Here is a 5341-nt window from a genome sequence, read left to right as displayed (position 1 = left end):
ACTCAGGAGGTTGAGGCAGGAGGGTTGCTTGACCCTGGGAGTCCAAGGCTGCAGTAAGCTGTGATTGAGCCACTGCACTCCAGTCTCAGTAACAGAGTGAGAACCTGTGTAAGGTAATGGATGTGCTTTGGTCAAGGATAGGCCAAGGTAACTTAGCGGGATTGGAACGCAGGCACACAGTTCCATGTATAATGTAAACACAGCTATGTACATAACATGGGAAGGCCATCACTTGGCTCTACACCACTCTTGTTTGTATAATTGCCCTGCTGACACTGTTCAGGTGCTCGTGCTTGTGCCCAGAGAAAGACAGAAAGCCAGAGATGTCCATCTTGCAGATGGGCAAGGGGTGGCCAGGACACAGCCTGGCTTGCTTACACCCAGAGGGAAAGCTAAACTGCTGACCCTGAAGGCAGAGTGAGTGAGAGAGTGCAGCTGTGTGTGGGAGCGGCAGGAGCTGCAGAGTTAGAGCAAGCAACTGAGACAGAGACAGTGATAGAGAGCTGCTGAATAAAGCAGTATTTCACCTACCTACGGATCCCCGCCCTGAGTATTCTTTCAGCTATCTCCCGTTCATCCACCCACTCCCTTCGGACCTCAGCATGGGCTGGAACCTGAACTAGAACATAATACCCTTTCTCTAAAAACAATTATAAGCAAAACAGGTAAAATAAAAAAGGCATAAAAAGGGGATTAAGTCAGCACAGACTTAAAAGACATAACTATATGTGTATATAGTTATATAGAGTTGCTATAGAATAACAACTCTATAGCAATAATATAATATTAGATAAAAAAGAGATAGTTTCTCAGAAAATGTAATTTATCCAAGATGACTCTAAAAGTTAGAAAACCAAATAGTTCTGTAAACAATCAAGAAATGTAATTGATGGTTAAATATCAAAAAACAAAATGAGAGAGAGAGAGAGAGAAGACTCTACTTCCAGAGGCTGTATAGAAAAGTTATTACAAAATCACTTAAAAATAATATTTAACTTTACAGAGGACAGAAAAAAAAATCTCACCAATCGTTTTATGACCTTAACACCTAAATCAGACTAAAACATTAACACCCAAATCAGACTATGACAGTTTGGTTCTTTTTATTGCTCAGTGGTATTCCACTGTGGTTATATCACAATGTGTACGTCCATTCACTCCTGATGGGTATTTAGATGGTAACTAGGTTTTTGATGGTTATGAATAAAGCTGCTGTGAACATTTGAGTAAAAGTTATTACATGACCATATATTTTTCTATTTTCTGGGTAAATACCTAGGATTGGGAATCTTAGATCCTATGGCAAGTGTATATTCATAAGAAACTGCCAAACTGTTTTCCAAAGTGTGTATACCATTTTGCATGCCCACCAGCAGTGTGTGAAAATTCTAGTTGTTAAAATTTGATTAAGGATTTTTGCATGCATGAGCTCATGAGGGTTATTGCTGTGTAGTATTCTTATAAAGTTTGGGTATCAGGGTAATGCTGACTTCATAAAATCAGTCAGGAAGAGTGTTTCCTCCTCTTCAGTTTTTTGGGAAAGTGTGAAGATTTTGCATTATTTCTTCCTTAAATGAGATTCAGGAAGTATTTCTTCCTTAAATGAGATCTCGGAAAATTGTTCTGTCTACTTCTTTCTCCAGCCTTGGGTAGAGTGCTGTAAGTGCCTCTAATTTACTTTGATTGACTTACATGCACAAATCAGTACTCAGCCAGAGTCAAGGAGTCTCTCCTGCAGATCTCTGGAGATCCCTCATCTCTAGGTCTAGGTACATCACTTTCTGTTTTAGTTTTCTATTTCTGCTGTAACAAATCACCACAGTTTAGTATATTAAAACAACACAAATTAATTTTCTTACAATCCTGGGAGTCAGATCGAAAATGGGCCTCACTGGACTAAAATCAAGGTGGCAGCAAGTCTGTGGTCCTTCTGGAGGCTCTGGGAAAGAATCCATTTCCTTGGCTTCTCCAGCTTCTAGAGGCTGCCCATTTCCTTTGCTCAGGGCCCCATTTCTTCTGCTTCAAAGCCAGCAGTGTAGCATCTTTAAATCTCTGCACCTCTGCTCTCTCTTGTATAAAGACCGTGGTGGCTACAATGGACCCACCTGGATAATCCAGGATACTCTCCCCTGCTGAGTAGCAAATTTAGGACAGCTGATTAGCAGACTTCATTCTAGTTTCAACCTTATTTTTTGCATTGCCAGGTAATAGCATATTTACAGATTTGGGAGATTAGCATATGAAAATCTTTGAGGAGCCATTATTCTATCTACTTTTCTTCCCAAAGCTCTGCAGGGTTTCCCTAGCTCAGGAAACGTGGCTGTCTGTTTCCCAACCAATTTGCTACAGCCCAGAAACACTGAGCTTTAGGCTCACTTTTAATGTGTTTCTCTTCTGTCAGGAACCGCAGCCCAGCACAGACTGTTGTCAAATATCTAAAAGACATTATTTCATATATTTTCTCCAGTTGGCTAATTGTTTAAGGTGGGAGTGTCAATCATGTTCCTGTTATTTTATATTTTCCCACATACCATGTATTGGGTTGTATAAGAGAATCTCCTTATTCTTAGGATATTCATGCTAAAGTGTTTGGGTTAAAGCATTATTATGTCTCTAAATTACTTTCAAATATTTCAGAAAAAAGAAAGGGTTAATATTAGAAAATATTAATAATTATTGAATTTTGTAGGAATGTATGTATGTCCATTGTGCTATTTTTTCAGCTTTTCTGTATGTTTGAAATTTTTCAAGATAAAAATGTTAAAAAATAGACTAGGAATAAATAAAATGTTACAGCTAAGCATGGAGAGTTGGATTATGGGCATATAATTTACTTGTTTTTTTCTGTTTTAATTTCTAAAAATGAATTCTAATTTAAAATATGTTATTTATAATAGAATCTAAAACTATAAGGTATCTAAAAATAAAATTAACAGTATATGAGAAAATTCTAAAATTCCTTAAAATAAAGAGATATGTCTGTGGATTAGAAGAGTTAAGTGCTGTGCAGATACCAGTTTTTCCCAAATTAATCTATAAATTATTTATATTAACAATTTCTACCAAAATATTAATAGAATTTTATGGGGAGCTTCACATACTCGTTCTAAAATTGATATGGAAAAGAAATGACTAAAATTGGCCAGGCACGGTGACTCACACCTATAATCCCAGCACTTTGGGAGGCCGAGGCAGGTGCATCATATGGGGTCAGGAGTTTGAGACCAGCCTGGACAACATGGCAAAACCCCATCTCTATTAAAAAAATACAAAAATTAGCCAGGCGTGGTGGTGTGCACCTGTAGTCCCAGCTTCTCTTACGATCCTGGGGGAGTAGCTGGGGTGGTGGTGTGCACCTGTAGTCCCAGCATCTTGGGAGGCTGAGGAAGGAAAATCACTTGAACCCAGGAGGCAGAGGTTGCAGTAAGCCACGATCGTGCCACTGCACTCCAGTGTGGGCAACAGAGTGAGACTCTGTCTCAAAAAAAAAAAAAAAAAAAAACAAATTATGAAAAATGTCCAAGACAATTTTGAATAACAGCAAGGTCAAAGGAACTTACCCTACCATATATTCAGATAGCTAAAGTTAAAGTTAGAGCATTGGAAGGGCAAACAAACCAGAGACTAGAGAGCCCAGAAATAGACACACACACACACACACACACACACACACACACGAAAACTGGATGCTGGATGTAAGAGAAGAGTGGTATTAAAAATCACTGGGGAAAAGACATATTAGTGTTCTATCTGTGTTTATCAGTTATCTATATGTATGTGGTAGTTTTCTATTTGTTTAGAAGTCACCACAAGCCTATTAGCTTAAAACAACACCCATTCATTATGTCACACTTTCTTTAGGTCAGAAGGCCGGGCAGGGCATAGCTGGCTTCTCTGTTCAGTGTCTCACAAGGCCAAAATCAAGATGTTGGCTGGGCCTGCAATCTCACTTCAGGCTCGATTCTCTTCCAAGTTCACTGGGTGTTAGGCAGGATTCCGTTCCTTACAGTTGTAGAACAAAGATCACTATTTTTCTTGCTGGCTGTCAGCTGGAGATTGTTTTCAGCTCCTAGAGTCCACCCATCAGTATCCATCATGTGGTTCTCTTCACAGCATGGTGGTTTGCTCCCACAAAGCCAGTAAGAGAATGTCACTGACTTTGAATCTAACATCATTTAAGGGATCATCTGATTAGGTCAAGCTTAACCAGGTTAATGTTAATTTTGAGAAACTACAAGTAAACTAATTAAGAATCATAATTATGTATGCGAAAATCCCCTCTGCCAATTAGGTAACATAATCACAAAGTAATATCCCATCATATTCTCGGGTGTCACACTCAGGAAGAGGAGATTATTCCGCAACTATACAGCAGGGGACAGAACTCTTAGGGGCTATCTTAGAATTTTGTTCACCACAGAACTGATTGCCGACCTATATTGAAAAAGGTAAAATTAACTCTCATCTTTGCATTAATTGCAAAAATAAATTCTTTTAGAATAATGTTTAAGAGAAAATAGCTCTGTAAATTAGATAGGAATCTATTTTAAAAAATAAGATGCAAAAAGTAAACACAGTAAAGGAAAACTTTTATTACTTTACTGTATTAAAAATTTAAACTGACCAATTAAAAATGAACAAAGAGAAAAAGGGAAAATCACAGACTAAGAGACACTTTCAACCCATGTAATTAAAAATGCACCAATATCCAGAATACAGGGCCTTCAGTTAGGGTGGCAAAAGCTAGAAAACGTCTTGCCTTCCCCCTAAGAAGAAAAACCCAGATAATCTACAAAGTCAAAAATCTCCCTGAACCATCAGACAGCTGCAATTGCAAAGCAAATAAGTAGCATGAAATCTCAGGAAGATGGGTAAGCCAGCGGCACTGGCCTACTGAGAGGAGGGGATAGGTTGGGGGAGATGGGGTATCCACACAAATGGGTAGAAAGAACTCAGCTAACATTTTAATCAAATTGCTAAGGCCAAGGATGGGATTCTGCAACCCCTGGCAGCCACTGACATAAAGAGATGTGTACCCACTTGCATGCTATTCTCCACAGGCCTCCCTCAGCCCCTCACAAGGAAGACTGGAGGCAGGTGGGAGACTTGAAGAAACCACCGTCAGTGGTGCAGGCCCCGAGGGGAAAACTGTAGGGACAACTCAAAGCTCCACCCAGACCTTCTTCCCCACAGGAAAAAAACAAAAACATCTTAAGTTTCTCTGGAAAAGGGCAGCAAGCCTTGTTGTACCAGGGCACAGGGGAAGGAGAAGAAAGCAGGAAAAACCCTCTATGTCTACAAGAGTAGCAAGAAATGACCATTAGTCCAGATCATCCAAGCT

Source organism: Cebus imitator, unplaced genomic scaffold, assembly GCF_001604975.1.
Source record: "Cebus imitator isolate Cc_AM_T3 unplaced genomic scaffold, Cebus_imitator-1.0 Scaffold110, whole genome shotgun sequence".
NCBI lineage: Eukaryota > Metazoa > Chordata > Mammalia > Primates > Cebidae > Cebus > Cebus imitator.
The sequence above is the reverse complement of the archived record's forward strand: the minus strand, read 5'-3'. Positions refer to the sequence as shown.